Consider the following 23,311-nt stretch of genomic DNA (forward strand, 5'->3'; position numbering starts at 1 on the left):
TTTTCAAAACAATTGTCGTATTACAAGTTTATTATTTTTCCTGGTAACTTGGTCACATATAATGACACAATGCGAAGGTTTTCCAATTTTTTTATTTTTTTTTTGAATTTTTTACGCCCGTTTCAAAATGTGGTCAAAACGGCGGGAATGACCGTTCCTATTTAGTTGTTAAATCTTGGAATTTTTTTGGTGTTACTCTGATTAAATAGATACTTTTGTACCTAGAAATGATTTTTGGAAAAAATAAATAGAAAACTATGAGGCAGCCACAATTCAAATTTGACCCGCTTCCTACTGAATCGTCGGAAATTTGTCTTTTTCACTAGAGGTGGATCGAAACTTTTGACACCCAACCATTTGGTCAATTGTGCTTTAAATATGGCCTAGTATTTTATAAAAATGAATTGGTCCAATTTTGCAACAATTATTTGGTAGGTTCTTCACAAAAAAACCTCATTTTGGGCACTTGAAAAATGGACAATGATTTTTGTGTGCAATGCAAATGAAGACCACAATATTATCATTGTTTGAAATCCTAAGATACACATATGAACACAATATTGGGTCATTTAAACATATAACATGAAGCTAATATGTTGAGTGTTTACCCGAAATAAGAGGGTAAAAAATATAAAAGAAACAAAAGAGAAACAACACAATTACATAAGCTAGACTTTGATTGGTGGAACCACCTGTCACACGGATCGATGACATGGCAGACATCCTACCATCCATTGCTAGCAATCCCACCATCCATCCATCCATCTGAAGAAACCCACCGCACCAAACCCTACCCAGATCGACTCACTCACCTCTCCTCCCTTCCTTCCGCCCGCCGCCTCCCTCTCTCTCCCTGATCCAGATCGACGCCGCCACCCCTCTCTAACCCTAGCTTCCCGTCGCCGGCGGCGGCGCCCTCCCTCCCTCGCCCTCTCCTCCTTCCCTCCTCACAGCCGCCTCCACCACGCCACAAACCCCAGCGACGGCCTCATGTAGATCCCATCCTGCTCCGCGTCGCCGCTCTCCCGGCCATCTCTCCGTTCCCCTACAGCCACACCTCATCCTCCTCCCCCTCCCCCGGTCCCGTCCCCAGCCCCGCTGCCCGGCGCCACCTCATCACCTTAAGCCGCCGCAGCCCATGCTTTCACCCGCCCTCCGCCTCCGCGACAGCCTCCTCGTTCTACATCGATCGGATCGTGCTGCCCAGCAGCTTCTCGCATCCGCTCTCGACCTCCTCCCGGGACAAGGACAAGGAGAAGAGCCTCCCGCCCGCGCCGCCGGCGTCATGGGTGGAGAGGTGGCTCCCGGCCGGTGGGGCGGGGAATTTCACCAGGTTGGTTGTCCTCGACTCGATCTGTCATGGTTAGTCGCGACCTCTGGTGGCCTCTTCTCTTCTAATTGGTCATGTGGTTGTATTGTGTTTGAGGCTGAGCTCGCCGACACCATCCCGATGGTCAATGCATCCATCGGCGGCATGAGGATCCTTCTTCTACCACACACCACCAACGACCAAGGTAAGAAAGAAAGAGGTCCTTCCTTGTCCAGTGAGTCAGCAGTGACCTGACCTGACATGGGTTTCAAATGCCTACCATAGAGCTCCAGCACCTCAAGAATAGCCTGCCTGATGAGGTGGTCGTCCAGTGTGTCGACGAGCGGCTCTCCACCCTTGGCAACTGCGTCGTGGGTGGAGAGGTGGTACGCTTATTTCTACCGACATCACCATCTCTGAACACCAATGCGTAGAGATTGGATCAACTGCTCTGAAGGGCCAGCTCAGTAGAGATTAGAGACAGCATCCTGATCTCAAAGTCTCAGATTTGCTATGTGCACAAACAGATAATTAATAGGTCCAGTCATGGTTAAAATTCTGACTTCATGCTGGATCTTGTGATCTAGCAAGAAAACAGAGCATGTTCGTTAGCAACAGAGCAACTTTTATTACCCTGTTACTTGAATGCCTTACCAAGCACAGTACCAGCTTACTCAAAGATCTCCTTTGAACCTTTCTTCGTAGGTCGATCACGATAGCGGCGATGCCGGGGGAGCTCCCTGACTTGAAAATGCTGGCGCTGTTTGGATGCGGAGCTGTCCTCCTCAGGGGGGCTGGTTGCACGGTGAATGATCTTCTCGACCGCGACATCGATAACAAGGTGATTCTGCTTCTTCTTTTTTCCTAGTTGGAGACAACACTTTAGATCTTGCGTGTTAGTAAAAATACCCTTCGGATTCTTGCAACTGTGAACAAAGGGATCAGCTCCAATTTTAAATCTGTCAATATGGCATATGCTTACAGCCTACCATTTGGATCAGGAATGTACCAAATTAAGTGCCAAATGTCCTGACCATAGTAGATCAGTAGCAGCTAAAACTAACAGCACAGTGGAACCATGGAATGAAATATTCACTAACCATGGTTCCGGACAAGTTGATGTATGATCTGCTGACTGAGATGTGCATGATCTGGGTGATGAAGAAAATCGTTCGGATTCCCACTGATTTTCATGATTATTACAACCAGCTACTTCTGACGGATCATGCCATCTTTTGGACTACATATGTACTCCTTTATTATTGAGCAAATACTTTCCTTTGATTTTTTGCAAACCTCTTAACAGTTCTTTTTGTATCCTCTTTTTTGTGTTCTGCTGGCTGATGAGATGTGCATTACCTGGGTGATGAAGAAAATCGATGGGTCACGCCATCTCCTGAAGTACATTTGCACATTTTTACTGCTTTAGACTGACTGTACATGCATTCCTTCATTGGTTATGAACCTTATTGCTCATTGTGTTCTGTTGGGTTGAACTGCATGATTCCGGGTGATGAAGAAAATCATTCTGATTCCCACTGATATCTCATGATTAGTGTAACCAGCTACTTCTGATGGATGATGGCATCTCCTGTATTATATTTGCACTACTTTATGACTGGTCGTACATGCACTCCTTGTGTTGGTCGCAACCTTGTTGCTCTTTCTGTTATATTGGGTCTTTTGCATGCTTCTGCATAATGAAGAAAATTGTTTGGATTCCCACTGATACTTCATGATTATCACAACCAGCTACTTCTGACAGACCATGCCATTTTGTGCTCTTTAAGAGATTTTGCTCTGTTTTGGGTTTTAATTCATTCAACAGTTTGCTGGTGTTTATTTTCATTTGAGCCTGTGATGTTATAAAAATATTTTCTACTCTTAATGGGTTTATCCCACTTGATGATCTTAACCACCAAGATCTCTGAGGCTCTTAGTTCTAGTCTAATGTTATCAGTACAATACATCCGTTGTTGCCAGTTTTTGTTCATTATGAGCTGATGCTTGTGCATACCGTTTCTCATCACTCTCTGGCCTGGTATTCAAGAGCTAGAGGAAAAGAGGAAGGAGAAGGCCAAGATCTCCTACGATAGGAGAAAGCAACTGGCGAAGCTCCGCGTCAAGGTCGAGAAGGCAGCCGAAGAGAAGTTAGGATCTCAGCTGTTACATTGTGATGTTTCTTGCTGTTTCTTCAGTGCTCACTAGTTGCTAGTGTTAGACTGCTACCAATGGGTTAAGATTCATCTTCAGTGCTCACTAGTTACTAGTGTAATCATTCTATGAAAGTTCAATCTGATTTGCTACGAATCAGTGTGTGCCGGCCGGCTACATGCAACGTTGTATGGTCGGTCTTCTGACCACTGAGCTAGGAAGTTGCAGACGTGATCGGCAGTAGCTAATTACAAACAGTAGAAATCAGTATCCTATTTTAATTAGTGTGGTGCATGCCATTGAAAGGATCCTGACATGTGGTTAGTTATGCTTGTGAACCAAGCTGCACGTTATTTACTGCCATCATATAAATGTCTGCCATGTTCTTCATCTCCCCTCCCTCTGATTCCTCCTGCCTGCGTTTTGCTTAGAGTCTCAGATCTATAGAAGCTGCCGCCGCCGCCGCTGCCGCTGTTGCAGGTGGAACAGGAAGAAGCCCTCATGGCTACTGCACATCCGAAGTGGCTAGCGCCATCCCATTTTTTGGTACTGTGAAGTGTTAGTTGGTACTGTGAAGTGTTAGTTGATGGTTGATTAGTCTGTTAATCCAAGTATTCTTACATGCTGTGAATATATACTGCAATCCTATTTTTTGTGTGAAAATTGTACTAGTTATATGCAATACAAGCTAGACATGAACCAGCTCTTGCTACTAAAGGAACATAGTATAAATTTAGACCTCGTGTGTGATGCTATAAATTTAGACCTTTGTGATCTGAGAAGTTGATGCCATATTTAAGGTTTTGGAGATGTATTACTGTTTATTTACTTATGTGATCAGCACCCTAATCCCAAGGTCCTCTATTTGGAGCAGCAAATCAAAGCGTGTTTGCTGCAGTTTGTTTTATACACTTCCTTTTGTAACATCAACAAATAAAATCAGTTGTTTGCATCAGATTTGATCATTCTCACTTATTAGTTGAGTTCTAAGTATGTAGTATCCTTAGTTCTCTTGTTATATTATAGTCAGAATTATACCGTGTGACTGAATCATGTGTTATTTAGTTGGCTGAGCAGTATCTTTAGTTTTCTGATGATTGTTCAACTCTCAATTCTGAATAAATAAGTAGCTGACTCTATTGGTTCGTTCTTTCTTCAGGGCTGCGACTTGATGGTCATGCTCCTGTTTTGCTCTGCTTGATAATTCCAATCAGATCATTGTCAACACTATCATCATCAGGTCTTGATTCCCTTTATTCTCTCCTGCCTTGTGATGTTAGTCCATGTGGGCTTACTAGTATTGTTATATGCTGTCACTTGAATGGATGGTCGTGGTAGTAGAATAGTATAGTAATTTTTTCTTCAGGTGAATGTGTTACAGTGACGTTCATTGCATGACATGCACTTGTGCCAATATACCATGCTGGTGACTGTAGGTTAGTATTGTTGCTGCCTAACATGAGCTTGAATGTTGTAGTGGAAGTGTAGAACAGGTTAACGTGTTGCTGTGAAGTTGTTGGAATTTTTGCTATGCCTTGCTTAATGTTTAATGAACTGAAGCATTTGGGCATGTACCTATAATTGTCTCAATATTTTTTATTGACAATAATTTAACTCCCAATATATCTCACTAATAGTTTATGTGCATCAGGATCTAATGCTGTTGAGAATGCTAGTGCTATGACAGAAGATCAAGGAAGCCTCGAGATGCGCACCACAGTTTTAGTTGATGTTACTAGTTTGCCACCATGTTTTGAGTATTTGATGTTGTTGGTGATGCTAGTTTGCCACCGTGTATATGCTGTTGGACATGCAAACATGTATGTGATGTTGTGAATATTTAAGCGAATGATTCTGTATTTAATAATTTAATAGAGATTTTTTGTTGTTGAAATGTGTAAAATTGAAATTTGCGAATGAAAAAGACCGAACACGTTCTACTGGACCAAGTAATATTTTGGGTTTAAAAAGGCTACGGCCCAAACAATAGTGGATTGGAATGTTGTGCAACAGAATGCAAAATGGCCTAGGCCCAGAAAATAAAAAGGCTGAATAGTAGGGCTTGGCCCATATAGCTGACCAAAATTAATAAGAAAAAAATATATAAAAAGGCTGAATTGTTGGGCTCGGCCCATCTAAAACACCAAATTGGACCGGGCCGATTCTAATTTACGACCTTTTCAATTGGTCGCAATTTGCCACGTCAGATTGCCACGTCGGATCCGACGTGGCCTGGGCAGACAGCCAGTGACCAAAACAAAAGGTCATGGGTTCAACGACCTTCTGTTAAATGTCGCTAATTTCAGTTTACGACCGCCAGCTTTTGACCTTCTATTTTTGGTCACAAAAAGGTCGCAAATGAAAAACTATGACCTTTCAGCGGCCAATAGTGAGGGTCACAAGTTGACATATTTCTTGTAGTGTGTTTTGCTCATGGAAGAGGCTTAGTCAACGGGTCTGCAACATTCAGATCTGTATGTATTTTGAAAATCTCTATGTCTCCCACCTGGACTTGATCCCGGATGGAGTTGAAGCGTCTCTTGATGTGCATGGTTCTCTTGTGAAATCTGGATTCCTTTGCCAAGGCAATTGCACCAGTATTGTCATAAAAGACTTTCATTGGACCCGATGCACTAGGTATGACACCTAGATCGGATATGAACTCCTTCATCCAGACTCCTTCATTTGCTGCTTCCGAAGCAGCTATGTACTCCGCTTCACACGTAGATCCCACCACGACGCTTTGTTTAGAACTGCACCAACTGACAGCTTCACCGTTCAATATAAACACGTATCTGGTTTGCGATTTAGAATCGTCCAGATCTGTGTCAAAGGTTGCATCGAGATAACCATTTACGACGAGCTCTTTGTCACCTCCATAAATGAGAAACATATCCTTAGTCCTCTTTAGGTACTTCAGGATGTTCTTGACCGCTGTCCAATGATCCACTCCTGGATTACTTTGGTACCTCCCTGCCAAACTAATAGCAAGGCACACATCAGGTCTGGTACACAACATTGCATACATGATAGATCCTATGGCTGAAGCATAGGGAACACTTTTCATTTTCTCTCTATCTTCTGAAGTGGTCGGGCATTGAGTCTGACTCAACTTCACACCTTGTAACACAGGCAAGAACCCTTTCTTTGCTTGATCCATTTTGAACTTCTTCAAAACATGATCAAGGTATGTGCTTTGTGAAAGTCCAATTAAGCGTCTTGATCTATCTCTATAGATCTTGATACCCAATATATAAGCAGCTCCACCGAGGTCTTTCATTCAAAAACTCATATTCAAGTATCTTTTTATGCTATCCAGAAATTCTATATCATTTCCAATCAGCAATATGTCATCCACATATAATATTAGAAATGCTACAGAGCTCCCACTCACTTTCTTGTAAATACAGGCTTCTCCAAAAGTCTGTATAAAACCATATGCTTTGATCACACTATCAAAACGTTTATTCCAACTCTGAGAGGCTTGCACCAGTCCATAAATGGATCACTGGAGCTTGCACACTTTGTTAGCTCCCTTTGGATCGACAAAACCTTCTGGTTGCATCATATACAACTCTTCTTCCAGAAAGACATCCATTTGCAAAATTTCATAATCATAAAATACGGCAATTGCTACGGGTGAGAAAGTCTCATCGTAGTCAACCCCTTGAACTTGTCGAAAACCTTTCGCAACAAGTCGAACTTTGTAGACAGTAACATTACCGTCAGCGTCAGTCTTCTTATTGAAGATCCATTTATTTTCTATGGCTTGCCTATCATCGGGCAAGTCAACCAAAGTCCATACTTTGTTCTCATACATGGAGCCCATCTCAGATTTCATGGCCGCAAGCCATTTTGCAGAATCTGGGCTCATCATCGCTTCCTCATAGTTCGTAGGTTCGTCATGGTCAAGTAACATGACCTCCAGAACAGGATTACCTTACCACTCTAGTGCGGATCTCACTCTGGTTGACCTACGAGGTTCGGTAGTAACTTGATCTGAAGTTTCATGATCATCATCATTAGCTTCCTTGCTAATAGGTGTAGGAGTCACAAGAACAGATTTCTGTGATGCACTACTTTCCAGTAAGGGAGCAGGTACAGTTACCTCATCAAGTTCTACTTTCCTCCCACTCACTTCTTTCGAGAGAAATTCCTTCTTTAGAAAGGATCCATTCTTAGCAACGAATGTCTTGCCTTCGGATCTATGATAGAAGGTGTACCCAACAGTCTCCTTTGGGTATCCTATGAAGACACATTTCTCCGATTTGGGTTCGAGCTTATCAGGTTGAAGCTTTTTCACATAAGCATCGCAACCCATTAAGAAACGACAACTTTGGTTTCTTGCCAAACCACAGTTCATAAGGCGTTGTCTCAACGGATTTAGACGGTGCCCTATTTAACATGAATGCAGCCTGATGGGGATCGTAGCAGGAATTAAAAAATTTCTACGCATCACCAAGATCAATCTATGGGGTATTCTAGCAACAAGGGAATAGGAGTGCATCTACATACCCTTGTAGATCGCGAGCGGAAGGGTTCAAGAGAACGGGGATGATGGAGTCGTACTCGCCGTGATCCAAATCACCGATGACCAAGTGCCGAACGGACAGCACCTCCGCGTTCAACACACGTACAGTCGGGAAGACGTCTCCTCCTTCTTGATCCAGCAAGGGGGAAGGAGAGGTTGATGAAGATCCAGCAGCACGACGACGTGGTGGTGGATGCAGCAGAGTCTCGGCAGGGCTTCGCCAAGCACCAACGAGCGGGAGATGTCTTACGGGAGGGAGAGAGAGGCGCCATGGGCTAGGGTGCGCAGCCCTCCCTCCCCCCTCTTTATATAGGGGCCCTGGGGGACGCCGGCCCCTCTAGATCCCATCTAGAGGGGGGCGGCGGCCAAAGGGGGGTGGCTTGCCCCCCAAGGCAAGTGGGGCGCCCCCACCCCTAGGGTTCCCAAATCCTAGGCGCAGGGGAGGCCCAGGGGGGGCGCACCAGCCCACTAGAGGCTGGTTCCCCTCCCACTTCAGCCCATGGGGCCCTCCGGGATAGGTGGCCCCACCCGGTGGACCCCCGGGACCCTTCCGGTGGTCCCGGTACAATACCGGTAACCCCCGAAACCTTCCCGATGGCCGAAACTGGACTTCCTATATATAAATCTTTACCTCCGGACCATTCCGGAACTCCTCGTGACGTCCGGGATCTCATTTGGGACTCCAAACAACTTTAGGGTTACTGCATACTAATATCTCTACAACCCTAGCGTCACCGAACCTTAAGTGTGTAGACCCTACGGGTTCGGGAGACATGCAGACATGACAGAGACGCCTCTCCGGTCAATAACGAACAGCGGGATCTGGATACCCATGTTGGCTCCCACATGCTCCTCGATGATCTCATCGGATGAACCACGATGTCGAGGACTTAATCAATCCTGTATTCAATTCCCTTTGTCAATCGGTACGTTACTTGCCCGAGACTCGATCGTCGGTATCCCAATACCTTGTTCAATCTCGTTAACGGCAAGTCACTTTACTCGTACCGTAATGCATGATCCCGTGACCAACCCCTTGGTCATATTGAGCTCATTATGATGATGCATTACCGAGTGGGCCCAAGAGATACCTCTCCGTCATACGGAGTGACAAATCCCAGTCTCGATTTGTGCCAACCCAACAGACACTTTCGAAGATACCTGTAGTGTACCTTTATAGCCACCCAGTTATGTTGTGACGTTTGGCACACCCAAAGCACTCCTACGGTATCCGGGAGTTGCACAACCTCATGGTCTAAGGAAATGATACTTGACATTGGAAAAGCTCTAGCAAACGAACTATATGATCTTTATGCTATGCTTAGGTTTGGGTCTTGTCCATCACATCATTGTCCTAATGATGTGATCCTGTTATCAATGACATCCCAATGTCCATAGCCAGGAAACCATGACTATCTGTTGATCAATGAGCTAGTCAACTAGAGGCTCATTAGGGACACATTGTGGTCTATGTATTCACACATGTATTATGATTTCCGGACAATACAATTATAGCATGAACAATAGACAATTATCATGAACAAGGAAATATAATAATCTTTTATTATTGCCTCTAGGGCATATTTCCAAAAGTCTCCCACTTGCACTAGAGACAATAGTCTAGTTACATTGTGATGAATCGTACACCCATGGAATTTTGGTGTTGATCATGTTTTGCTCTAGGGAGAGGTTTAGTCAATGGATCTGCCACATTCAGGTCCGTATGCACTTTACAAATCTCTATGTCTCCATTTTGAACACTTTCACGAATGGAGTTGAAGCGACGCTTGATATGCCTAGTCTTCTTGTGAAACCTGGGCTCCTTCACAAGGGCAATAGCTCCAGTGTTGTCACAGAAGAGAGTCATCGGGTCCGACGCATTGGGTATGACTCCTAGGTCGGTAATGAACTCCTTCACCCAGACTGCTTCTTGTGCTGCCTCCGAGGCTGCCATATACTCTGCTTCACATGTAGATCCCGCCACGACGCTTTGCTTACAACTGCACCAGCTTACTGCCCCACCATTCAAAATATACACGTATCCGGTTTGAGACTTAGAGTCATCCAGATCTGTGTCGAAGCTAGCGTCGATGTAACCCTTTACGACGAGCTCTTCGGCACCTCCATAAACGAGAAACATATCCTTGGTCCTTTTCAGGTACTTCAGGATGTTTTTGACCGCTGTCCAGTGTTCCTTGCCGGGATTACTTTGGTACCTACCTACCAAACTTACGGCAAGGTTTACATCAGGTCTGGTACACAGCATGGCATACATAATAGACCCTATGGCTGAGGCATAGGGGATGACACTCATCTCTTCTATATCTTCTGCCGTGGTCGGGCATTGAGCCGTGCTCAATCGCACACCTTGCAATACAGGCAAGAACCCCTTCTTGGACTGATCCATATTGAACTTCTTCAATATCTTGTCAAGGTACGTACTTTGTGAAAGACCGATGAGGCGTCTCGATCTATCTCTATAGATCTTGATGCCTAATATATAAGCAGCTTCTCCAAGGTCCTTCATTGAAAAACACTTGTTCAAATAGGCCTTTATGCTTTCCAAGAATTCTATATCATTTCCCATCAACAGTATGTCATCCACATATAATATGAGAAATGCTACAGAGCTCCCACTCACTTTCTTGTAAACGCAGGCTTCTCCATAAGTCTGCATAAACCCAAATGCTTTGATCATCTCATCAAAGCAAATGTTCCAACTCTGAGATGCTTGCACCAGCCCATAGATTGAGCGCTGGAGCTTGCACACCTTGTTAGCATTCTTAGGATCGACAAAACCTTCCGACTGCATCATATACAATTCTTCCTTAAGGAAGCCATTAAGGAATGCTGTTTTGACGTCCATTTGCCATATCTCATAATCATAGAATGCGGCAATTGCTAACATGATTCGGACGGACTTCAGCTTCGCTACGGGTGAGAAAGTCTCATCGTAGTCAACCCCTTGAACTTGTCGATAACCCTTAGTGACAAGTCGAGCCTTATAGATGGTCACATTACCATCCGCGTCTGTCTTTTTCTTAAAGATCCATTTATTTTCTATGGCTCGCCGATCATCGGGCAAGTCAGTCAAAGTCCATACTTCGTTTTCATACATGGATTCTATCTCGGATTTCATGGCTTCTTGCCATTTGTCAGAATCTAGGCCCGCCATCACTTCTTCATAGTTCGAAGGTTCACCATTGTCTAACAACATGATTTCCAGGATAGGGTTGCCGTACCACTCTGGTGCGGAACGTGTCCTTGTGGACCTACGAAGTTTAGTAGGAGCTTGATCCAAAGTATCTTGATCATCATCATTAACCTCCTCTCTAGTCGGTGCAGGCACCACAGGAACATTTTCCTGAGCTGCGCTACTTTCTGTTTCAAGAGGCAGTACTTCATCAAGCTCCACTTTCCTCCCACTTACTTCTTTCGAGAGAAACTCTTTCTCTAGAAAGGATCCATTCCTGGCAACAAAGATCTTGCCTTCGGATCTGAGGTAGAAGGTATACCCAATGGTTTCCTTAGGGTATCCTATGAAGACGCATTTTCTGATTTGGTTTCGAGCTTTTCAGGTTGAAGTTTCTTGACATAAGCATCGCATCCCCAAACTTTTAGAAACGACAACTTAGGTTTCTTCCCAAACCATAATGCATACGGTGTCGTCTCAACGGATTTCCACGGAGCCCTATTTAAAGTGAATGCGGCAGTCTCTAAAGCATAGCCCCAAAATGAGAGCGGAAGATCGGTAAGAGACATCATAGATCGCACCATATCCAATAGAGTGCGATTATGATGTTCGGACACACGTTACACTGAGGTGTTCCAGGCGGCGTGAGTTGTGAAACGATTCCACATTTTCTTAAGTGTGTGCCAAATTCGTGACTTAAATATTCTCCCCCATGATCTGATCATAAGAACTTTATTTTTCTGTCACGTTGATTCTCAACCTCACTCTAAAATTCCTTGAACTTTTCAAAGGTCTCAGACTTGTGTTTCATTAAGTAGACATACCCATATCTACTCAAGTCATCAGTGAGAGTGAGAACATAACGATAGCCACCGCGAGCCTCAACACTCATTGGACCGCACACATCGGTATGTATAATTTCCAATAAGTTGGTTGCTCGCTCCATTGTTCCGGAGAACGGAGTCTTGGTTATTTCACCCATGAGGCATGGTTCGCACGTTTCAAATGATTCATAATCAAGAGACTCTAAAAGTCCATCTGCATGGAGCTTCTTCATGCGTTTGACACCTATGTGACCAAGGCGGCAGTGCCACAAGTATGTGGGACTATCATTATCAACTTTACATCTTTTGGTATTCACACTATGAACATGTGTAACATTACACTTGAGATTCATCAAGAATAAACCATTCACCAGCGGGGCATGACCATAAAACATATTTCTCATATAAATAGAACAACCATTATTCTCAGATTTAAATGATTAGCCATCTCGAATCAAATGAGATCTTGATAAAATGTTCATGCTCAAAGCTGGAACTAAATAACAATTATTGAGGTTTAAAACTAATCCCGTAGGTAAGTGTAGAGGTAGCGTGCCGACGGTGATCACATCGACCTTGGAACCATTCCCGACGCGCATCGTCACCTCGTCCTTCGCCAGTCTCCGTTTATTCCGCAGCTCCTGCTTTGAGTTACAAATATGAGCAACCACACCGGTATCAAATACCCAGGAGCTACTACGAGTGCTGGTAAGGTACACATCAATAACATGTATATCACATATACCTTTGGTGTTGCCGGCCTTCTTGTCCGCTAAGTATTTGGGGCAGTTCCGCTTCCAGTGACCAATTCCCTTGCAATAAAAGCACTCAGTTTCAGGCTTGGGTCCATTCTTTGACTTCTTCCTGGCAACTGATTTACCGGGCACGGCAACTTCTTTGCCATCCTTCTTGAAGTTCTTCTTACCCTTGCCTTTCTTGAACTTAGTGGTTTTATTCACCATCAACACTTGATGTTCCTTTTTGATCTCCACCTCCGCTGATTTCAGCATTGAATATACCTCGGGAATGGTCTTTTCCATCCCCTGCATATTGAAGTTCATCACAAAGCTCTTTTAGCTTGGTGGGAGCGACTGGAGGATTCTGTCAATGACCGCGTCATCCGGGAGATTAACTCCCAGCTGAGTCAAGCGGTTGTGTTACCCAGACATCTTGAGTATGTGTTCACTGACAGAGCTATTTTCCTCCATCTTACAACTAAAGAACTTGTTAGAGACTTCATATCTCTCGACCCAAGCATGAGCTTGGAAAACCATTTTCAGCTCCTCGAACATCTCATATGCTCCGTGTTGCTCAAAACGCTTTTGGAGCCCCGGTTCTAAGCTGTAAAGCATGCCGCACTGAACGAGGGAGTAATCATCAGCACGCTGCTGCCAAGCGTTCATAACATCTTGGTTCTCTGGGATGGGTGCTTCACCTAGCGGTGCTTCTAGGACATAATCTTTCTTGGCAGCTATGAGGATGATCCTTAGGTTCCGGACCCAGTCCGTATAGTTGCTGCCATCATCTTTCAGCTTGGTTTTCTCTAGGAACGCGTTGAAGTTGAGGGCAACATTAGCGTGGGCCATTTGATCTACAAGACATATTGTAAAGATTTTAGACTAAGTTCATGATAATTAAGTTCATCTAATAAAATTATTCAATGAACTCCCACTCAGATAGACATCCCTCTAGTCATCTAAGTGAAACATGATCCGAGGCAACTAGGCCGTGTCCGATCATCACGTGAGACGGACTAGTCAACATCGGTGAACATCTCCATGTTGATCATATCTTCTATACGACTCATGCTCGACCTTTCGGTCCTCCGTGTTCCGAGGCCATGTATGTACATGCTAGGCTCGTCAAGTCAACCTAAGTGTATTGCGTGGTAAATCTGGCTTACACCCGTTGTATTCGAACGTTAGAATCTATCACACCCGATCATCACGTGGTGCTTCGAAACAACGAACCTTCGCAACGGTGCACAGTTAGGGGGAACACTTTCTTGAAATTAATTCGAGGTATCATCTTATTTAAGCTACCGTCGTTCTAAGCAAATAAGATATAAAACATGATAAACATCACATGCAATCAAATAGTGACATGATATGGCCAATATCATTTCGCTCCTTTGATCTCCATCTTCGGGGCGCCATGATCATCGTCGTCACCGGCATGACACCATGATCTCCATCATCATGATCTCCATCATCGTGTCTTCATGAAGTTGTCACGTCAACTATTACTTCTACTACTATGGCTAACGCTTTAGCAATAAAGTAAAGTAATTACATGACATTTGTGTTGACACACAGGTCATAAATAAATTAAGACAACTTCTATGGCTCCTGCCGGTTGTCATACTCATCGACATGCAAGTCGTGATTCCTATTACAAGAACATGATCATCTCATACATCACATATATCATTCATCACAACTTTTGGCCATATCACATCACAAAGCACTTGCTGCAAAAACAAGTTAGACGTCCTCTAATTGTTGTTGCAAGTTTTTACGTGGCTGCTATAGGTTTCTAGCAAGAACGTTTCTTACCTACGCCAAAACCAACGTGAATTGCCAATTTCTATTTACCCTTCATAAGGACCCTGTTCATCAAATCCGATCCGACTAAAGTGGGAGAGACAGACACCCGCCAGCCACCTTATGCAACTAGTGCATGTCAGTCGGTGGAACCGGTCTCATGTAAGCGTACGTGTAAGGTTGGTCCGGGCCGCTTCATCCCACAATGCCGCCGAATCAAGATATGACTAGTAACGGCAAGATAATTGACAATATCGATGCCCACAACTACTTTGTGTTCTACTCGTGCATAGAAACTACGCATAGACCTAGCTCATGATGCCACTGATGGGGATCGTAGCAGAAATTAAAATTTTCTATGCATCACCAAGATCAATCTATGGAGTATTCTAGCAACGAGTGAATAGGAGTGCATCTACATACCCTTGTAGATCACGAGCGGAAGCGTTCAAGAGAACGGGGATGATGGAGTCGTACTCGTCGTGATCCAAATAACCGATGACCAAGTGCCGAACGGACAGCACCTCCGTGTTCAACACACGTACGGTCGGGAAGACGTCTCCTCCTTCTTGATCCAGCAAGGGGGAAGGAGAGGTTGATGAAGATCCAGCAGCACGATGGCGTGGTGGTGGATGCAGCAGTCTCGGCAGGGCTTCGCCAAGCACCAGCGAGCGGGAGATGTCTTACGGGAGGGAGAGGGAGGCGCCAGGGGCTAGGGTGCGCAGCCCTCCCTCCCCCCCTCTTTATATAGGGGCCCTGTGGGGGCGCCAGCCCCTCTAGATCCCATCTAGAGGGGGGCGGCGGACAAAGGGGGATGGCTTGCCCCCCAAGGAAAGTGAGGGAGTCCTGGATTAGGGGGTGTTCGGGTAGCCGGACTATACCTTCAGCCGGACTCCAGGACTATGAAGATACAAGATTGAAGACTTCGTCCCATGTTCGGATGGGACTTTCCTTGGCGTGGAAGGCAAGCTTGGCGATGCGGATATTCAAGATCTCCTACCATTGTAACCGACTTTGTGTAACCCTAACCCTCTCCGGTGTCTATATAAACCGGAGGGTTTTAGTCCGTAGGACAACTTCATCATACAACAATCATACCATAGGCTAGCTTCTAGCGTTTAGCCTCCTTGATCTCGTGGTAGATCTACTCTTGTACTACCCATATCACCCATATTAATCAAGCAGGACGTAGGGTTTTACCTCCATCAAGAGGGCCCGAACCTGGGTAAAACTTCGTGCCCCTTGTCTCCTGTTACCATCCGGCCTAGATGCACAGTTCGGGACCCCCTACACGAGATCCACCGGTTTTGACACCGACATTGGTGCTTTCATTGAGAGTTCCTCTGTGTCATTGCTTTTAGGCCCGATGGCTCCTTCGATCATCGACAACGATGCGGTCCAGGGTGAGACTTTTCTCCCCGGACAGATCTTCTTCTTTGGCGGCTTCGCCTTGCGGGCCAATTCGCTTGGACACCTGGGCAGATCAAAAGCTACGCCCTGGCACCAGGTCAGGTTTGGAAGTTTAACTACACGGCTGACATCCGCGGGGACTTGATCTTCGACGGATTCGAGCCACAGCCGAGCGCGCCGCACTGTCTCGATGGGCATGATCTAGCTCTGCCGCCGAACGGTGCCCTGGAGGCCGCACACGCACCGGTTCCGACCCTTAATTCGGATCCTACTGCGCCAATCGAGGAAGAGCGGTTGGACGCCACCTCGGGGGCTGCGATCTCAAAGGCGATCGAGCCGAACACCAGCCTCGCGCTCCGCATGGCCCGTGACTCCGAGGAGCCGGATTCCTCTCCGAACTCCGAGCCCCCCGCGCCCCTGCCGATCGAATCCGATTGGGCGCCGATAATAGAGTTCACCACCGCGGATATCTTTCAGCACTCGCCCTTCGGTGACATCCTGAATTCTCTAAAGTCTCTCTCTTTATCAGGAGAGCCCTGGCCGTATTACGGTCAGCAAGGTTGGGATACGGACGATGAAGAAATTCAAAACCCACCCACCACCCACTTTGTAGCCACTGTCGACGACTTAACCGACATGCTTGACTTCGACTCCGAAGACATTGATGGTATGGACGACGATGCAAGAGACGAACAAGATCCAGCACCTGTAGGGCGCTGGAAGGCCACCTCGTCATATGACATATATATGGTGGACACTCCAAAGGATGGAGATGGCGATGGAACAACGAGGGACGACACCTCTAAGAAACAGCCCAAGCGCCAGCGTCAGCGGCGCCGCTCTAAATCCCGCCAAAGCAAAAACAGTGATTCCGGCACGGGAGATAATACTACTCCGGATAGCACCGAAGAGCACCCACTCCAGCAAGATTCAGCATAGGAGGACGGAGAAGCCAGCCCTCATGAGAGAGCGGCAGACAGAGAGGTCGAGGATGATAATTACATGCCTCCCTCAAAAGACGAGGCAAGCCTCGACGACAACGAGTTCGTCGTGCCAGAGGATCTCGCCGAACAAGAGCGTTTTAAACGCAGGCTCATGGCCACAGCAAGCAGCCTCAAGAAAAAGCGGCAACAACTTAGAGCTGATCAGGATTTGCTAGCTGACAGAAGGACTGAAGTCCTCGCAGCCGAAGAGTATGAACTCGAACGCCCCTCCAAGAGTTACCCAAAGCGCAGGCTGCTACCCCAATTAGAGGAGGAAGCACCCACATCACCAGCGCATGACATGGCTGACCGGCCACCTCGTGGCCAGGACAGAGAGGCCTCTCGGCCCTCCACTCAAGCCGTGCCCCGGCGCCGCTCAAAGCGTACTAAGGCACGGGAAAACGCGCTAGACCTGCGAGACATACTGGAGGACAAGGCAAGGCAAACAAGATCGATCTACGGATCGCGCGGGCGCCCCATGGCACGTGACGGTGATCGTCACTCTGGACAAAATAAATCCGGCCGGGCCGAACACAACCGACAAAGCTCCTTTGAGCTGCGTCGTGATATAGCCCAGTATAGAGGCGCCCCACACCCACTATGCTTCACAGATGAAGTAATGGATCATAAAATCCCTGAGGGCTTCAAACCCGTAAACATTGAATCATACGATGGCACAACAGATCCTGCGGTATGGATTGAGGATTATCTACTTCATATCCACATGGCCCGCGGGGATGATCTACACGCCATCAAATACCTCTCGCTCAAACTTAAGGGACCGGCCCGGCATTGGCTTAACAGCTTGCCAGCAGACTCAATCGGTTCTTGGGACGACCTGGAAGCCGCATTCCTTGACAACTTCCAGGGTACTTATGTGCGACCACCGGACGCCGATGACTTAAGCCACATAATTCAGCAGCCAGAAGAATCGGCCAGGCAATTCTGGACACGGTTCCTAACAAAGAAAAACCAGATAGTCGACTGTCCGGACGCAGAGGCCCTAGCGGCCTTCAAACATAATATCCGCGACGAGTGGCTTGCCCGGCACCTGGGACAGGAAAAGCCGAAATCTATGGCAGCCCTCACGACACTCATGACCCGCTTTTACGCGGGAGAAGATAGCTGGCTAGCTCGCAGCAACAACTTAACCAAGAACCTTGGTAATTCGGATACCAAGGACAAAAGTGGCAGGTCGCGCCGGAACAAGCAAAAACGCCGTGTTAACAGCGACAGCAATGAGGATACGGCAGTCAATGCCGGATTCCGAGGCTACAAATCCGGTCAGCGGAAAAAGCCATTCAAAAGAAATACTCAGGGCCCGTCCAGTTTGGACCGAATACTCGACCGCTTGTGCCAGATACATGGCACCCCCGAAAAGCCAGCCAATCACACCAACAGGGATTGTTGGGTGTTCAAGCAGGCAGGCAAGTTAAGAGACGAAAACAAAGACAAGGGGCTGCATAGTGATGACGAGGAGGAGCCCAGGCCGCCGAACAACAGTGGACAGAAGGGTTTTCCCCCACAAGTGCGGACGGTGAACATGATATACGCAACCCACATTCCCAAGAGGGAGCGGAAGCGTGCGCTACGGGACGTATACGCGATGGAGCCAGTCGCCCCAAAGTTCAACCCATGGTCCTCCTGCCCGATCACTTTTGATCCAAGGGACCACCCCACTAGCATCCGTCATGGCGGGTTCGCCGCATTGGTTCTAGACCCAATTATTGACGGATTTCATCTCACAAGAGTCATCATGGACGGCGGCAGCAGCCTGAACCTGCTTTACCAGGATATAGTGCGAAAAATGGGCATAGATCCCTCGAGGATTAAGCCCACCAAAACGACCTTTAAAGGCGTCATAACAGGTGTAGAAGCCAACTGTACAGGCTCAGTTACACTCGAAGAGGTCTTCGGATCTCCGGCTAACTTCCGAAACGAGGAGTTAATCTTCGACATAGTCCCGTTCTGCAGTGGCTATCATGCACTGCTCGGGCGAACCGCATTCGCAAAGTTCAATGCGGTACCGCACTATGCATACCTCAAGCTCAAGATGTCAGGCCCTAGAGGAGTAATCACGGTCAATGGGAATACCGAACGCTCCCTCCGAACGGAGGAGCACACGGCAGCGCTCGCAGCAGAAGCACAAAGCAGCCTCTCTAGGCAGATCTCCAGTTCGGCGTTCAAAAAGCCGGACACTGTCAAGCACGCCCGGAGTAACCTACAACAGGACCGCCTGGCACGTTCTGAGCTAGGTTAGCAATGCGGCCCCAACCCTAGCCCTCGCGATATAGCGAAACCAGTGCTTCGCGTACATAACTACGCTCTTGAAATACCATGGGCACAGGGGGAGGGGCACTATCACGGCACACCCGAAATACGGCTTAAACCGCACCAGGGGCTGCTGGATTTTTTTTAATTTTTTCTTACTTTCAGGGCTCCATACTTCGGACGACCTGTTCGGCAATTCAACTGCCGCACAAACGATGCAAGATCCAGGAAAGCAGACAAGCCATGCCGCATTATGGAACTCCCAGGTGGTCTCTATTATGAGCAGTATACCTGTTTTGAATACAATTCCGCGGCCTGCCCCTGGCCAGGACATGTTAAATAGTCCAATCTCTTTTGCTTATCGCACTATTTGTATCGTTCTGCTTTGATAGCAGCCTTTCTATAAATAATGCATAGCTTTTTGTCTATTTTTTTCATTATCCTCTTTTCATATATATGTTTATTAATGACATGTTGCACCCGTACATTGTGGTACGGCGAATACGCCAGGGGCTTCAGTACCCCTTAACATTGTGTGAGAAGACCGAACACTTTCACAAGTGTGGCACCCCGAACTTATAGCACTATATGCATCGGCTCCGAATCATGATTTGGGTCAATAGTTGGGTTTGCCCGGCTCCTATGTTTTGGTTCCTTATGTTCCGCTATATCGGCTAAGGTAGCACTAGGAGAACTACTGCGATTGTGCCCTAGTTGAGCTGGGCTGAGCACCTCAGTAGAGAAAGCTAAAACTGACTGTCATGATGAGGCGAGAGACCGGTCGTTGTTTGAGAGGTCTTTCGAGTCCCTAAAGACTTATGCCGCTTCGAGCGAGGAGCCGACTTTGTCCGGCCAAGGTGTGGATAGCGCCCCGAACTCGGTCTTCCGAATACTAGGGGCTTCGCCAAGATTTAAAATTATAGAGTTCTATGGCTAAGTGAGAGTGTTCAAGCATTATAGTCTGATTGCCTTGTTCGTTGTGCTGAGCGCCTCCCTCGAAGGACCCAAACATGGGAAAAAGAGTGCTCAGGTTTATCCTGAACACCCCAGCACTAGTGGCATGGGGGCAGAAGCCGACGACTGGCCATCTCTCAATTTTTTGATAAACGGCCGCACAGAAAGTAATATTTTAAATTCAGCAAGCATTGCTTAGCGCATATGAACAAGTTTTCAGCGCACAGGATAACACGAGCGAGTTCATTCAAAAATTACATCCTTGGTACATTCATCCGCCATAAGTCGGGCACCCGCCAGAACATCCTTGTAATAGTTCTTGGGCTTGCGTTGCTCCTTCCCCGGCGGTGGCCCGTCCCTCACAAGCTTCTCACCGTCCAGCTTACCCCAGTGCACCTTTGCACGGGCAAGGGCCCTACGGGCACCTTCGATGCAGACGGAGCGCTTGATGACCTCAAGCCTTGGACAGGCCTCCACCAGCCGCCGCACCAGTCCGAAGTAGCTCCCTGGCAGGGCCTCCCCAGGCCACAGCCGGACTATGAAGCCCTTCATAGCCTGTTCGGCCGCCTTGTGGAGCTCGACTAGCTGCTTCAGCTAGTCGCTCAGGGGCACAGGGTGTCTGGTCACAACATACTGAGACTAGAACACCTTCTGCATCGAGCTGCCCTCTTCGGCTTGGTAGAATGCGGCGGCATCGGATACGCTGCGGGGAAGATCTGCGAATGCCCCTGGAGAACTCCGGATTCGGGTAAGTAACAAGTAGTTTACTTTTATATGTCTGCTTTGCATAAAGAATGCCTTACCCGCCGCTATCTTTTTCACCGCCTCCAACTCCTAGAGGGCCTTCTGGGATTCGGCCTTGGCAGACTTGGCAGTTTCAAGGGCCTCCGCGAGCTCGGACGCTCGCGTCTTCGACTCAAGCTCCAAACTCTCATGTTTTTTCATGAGAGCCTGAAGCTCTCGCTGCACCTCGCCGACCTGGGCCTCAAATTTCTCTTGCTCGATGCACTCCGCGGCCGCTTTCTTTTCGGCCTCGGACAGCGCCTGCTTGAGGGTCGCCACCTCAGTAGTGGCCCCTACAATAAGCATTACAATCCTGTCATTTTTTGCAATTGCATATTTTTATATATTTTTCTATAAGGTCTCTCTTACCTTCTTTCTCCTTGAGCTGCCGCTTGGCAAGGCCGAGCTCTTCCTCGGTCCGCTTGAGGCCCTGCTTCAGGGCACCCACCTCCATAGTCAGTGCGGCGGTGGCTAGCAGCGAAGCCTGCATACGCATATTGACTCTTTTTTTGTTAGACTCCTGCGAAAATTTATAGATCCTCTATTCGGCTTTTCTTTCCGAACACCAAACAGAGCATCAGGGGCTACTGTCTATGCGGTAATATTTTTACTTACCTCGAAGCCTGTTAGAAGGTTGGCACAAGCTTCAGTCAGTCCGCCCTTGGCGGACTGAACCTTCTGGATCACCGTACTCATGATAGTATGGTGCTCCTCGTCGATGGAGGCACCCTTAAGCACCTCCAGTAAATTGTCCGGCGCCTCCGGTTGGACGGAGGCCGCCGGATCAGTAGGCTTGCTCCTCTTAGAAGGAGTTCGCCTACCGCGGTCCGGAACCATTGACGATTCCAGCGCGGTGTCCGGCTTAAAGACGGACTTTGAGCCCTGGGGGGTTTTGTCCCCTTTATTCCTGGAGTCCGGGAGGTCGCCTCGCGGCTCCTCCAGGACCACCTCCTCTTGGCGCGGAACTTGTTGCGACGCCACTTCGGCGTCGTCCACGGCGCAGGGGGAGGCAGCGGGGGGAACTGAATTCACGTCCGATGAATCCAGGGAACCACTCGACGACTCGTCGAGCCCGTCCTTGGGCGGGCTTCATGATTATATTCGACATTAGGGAAAGCTGTGCAACAAAGGAATATCATGAGTTACTCTGGTGTTCGAATACTTACGATTTCGCCGGACGCTTGGCCCTGTCTGGGCACTCCTCTTTGTCCTCTTCGGCGTCAGGGGAGTAGTCCGGCGGAGGGGTCTTCCTCTTCCTGGACCCTTCGGCCTCCCCCGTGAGGGCGGCCTTCCTCTTCTTTCCTCCCCCGCTGGAGGGGGAGAGGTTTCTTCTTCCTCCTCCTCGTCTTCACGGGAGGAGTGCGTCTCGGATTCGTCGGATGATGAGTTCGACACCACCATGTGCCGGGCACTCTTTCGAGTCCCCGTGGTCTTCTTCTTCTTGGCTTTCTTCTCCGGCACCACATAAGGTGCCGGAGCCAGCAGCTTCGCTAAGCGAGCAGGGGCTGGGTCTTCGGGCAATGGAGCCGGACAGTTTATCGGTCCGGACTTCACCCGCCAAGCCTGTCAAAGGTGAGGGAGTTTAGATCCCGCATAGAGTCAAACTATGAAAAAACTAACATCCTGTAAAAGGTGAAAATAGCTTACCTCGCTAGCGTGACGCTGCGAGCTATATCCGTGGTCCTCGGAAGCGGATGCGGGAGCCTCGACGCCTTTGGTTAGCACCCTCCAGACGTCTTCATACGTCGTGTCGAAGAGCCTGTTAAGGGTTTGGTGCTGCGCCGGGTCGAACTCCCACAGAGTAAAGTCCCGTTGTTGACACGGGAGGATCCGGCGGACGAGCATAACCTGGACTACATTAACAAGCTTGAGCTGCTTGTTCACCAGGGACTAGATGCATGTCTGCAGTCCAGTCACCTCTCTTTCGTCACCCCACGATAGGCCCATCTCTTTCCAGGACATGAGCCGCGTGGGGGTCTGGATCGGAACTCAGGGGCCGCGATCCATTTCGGATCGCGCGGCTCGGTGATGTAAAACCACCCAGATAGCCACCCCTTCAGGGTCTCCACGAAGGAGCCCTCGAGCCATAGGACGTTGGCCATCTTCCCCGCCATGGCGCCTCCGCACTCCACCTGGGTGCCGCGCACCACCTTGGGCTTGACGTTGAAGGTCTTGAGCCAGAGGCCGAAATGGGGGCGGATGCAGAGGAAAGCCTCGCACACGACGATAAACGCCGAGATGTTGAGGACAAAGTTCGGGGCCAGATCATGGAAATCCAAGACGTAGTAGAACATGAGCCCCCGGACGAACGGGTGGAGTGGAAAACCCAGTCCGCGGAGGAAGTGGGGAAGGAATA

General features: G+C 47.8%; 1 non-coding gene and 3 pseudogenes across 1 annotated transcript; all 4 read left to right on the forward strand.

Moving 5' to 3' along the window:
• The first annotated feature begins 2,458 nt into the window (after positions 1-2,458).
• On the forward strand, positions 2,459-2,533 carry LOC123109214 (uncharacterized; annotated as a pseudogene).
• Positions 2,534-2,813: 280 nt separating this feature from the next.
• Positions 2,814-2,889, forward strand: LOC123109224 (uncharacterized; annotated as a pseudogene).
• Positions 2,890-3,000: 111 nt separating this feature from the next.
• On the forward strand, positions 3,001-3,076 carry LOC123109225 (uncharacterized; annotated as a pseudogene).
• An 85-nt stretch (positions 3,077-3,161) lies between these two features.
• LOC123109159 (small nucleolar RNA SNORD24) lies at positions 3,162-3,244 on the forward strand. Its single transcript, XR_006452452.1, has one exon. It is a non-coding gene; the product is annotated as a small nucleolar RNA SNORD24 (small nucleolar RNA).
• The last annotated feature ends 20,067 nt before the right edge of the window (positions 3,245-23,311 follow it).

The sequence above is a fragment of the Triticum aestivum genome, chromosome 5A (assembly GCF_018294505.1).
Source record: "Triticum aestivum cultivar Chinese Spring chromosome 5A, IWGSC CS RefSeq v2.1, whole genome shotgun sequence".
NCBI classification, from domain to species: Eukaryota; Viridiplantae; Streptophyta; class Magnoliopsida; order Poales; family Poaceae; genus Triticum; species Triticum aestivum.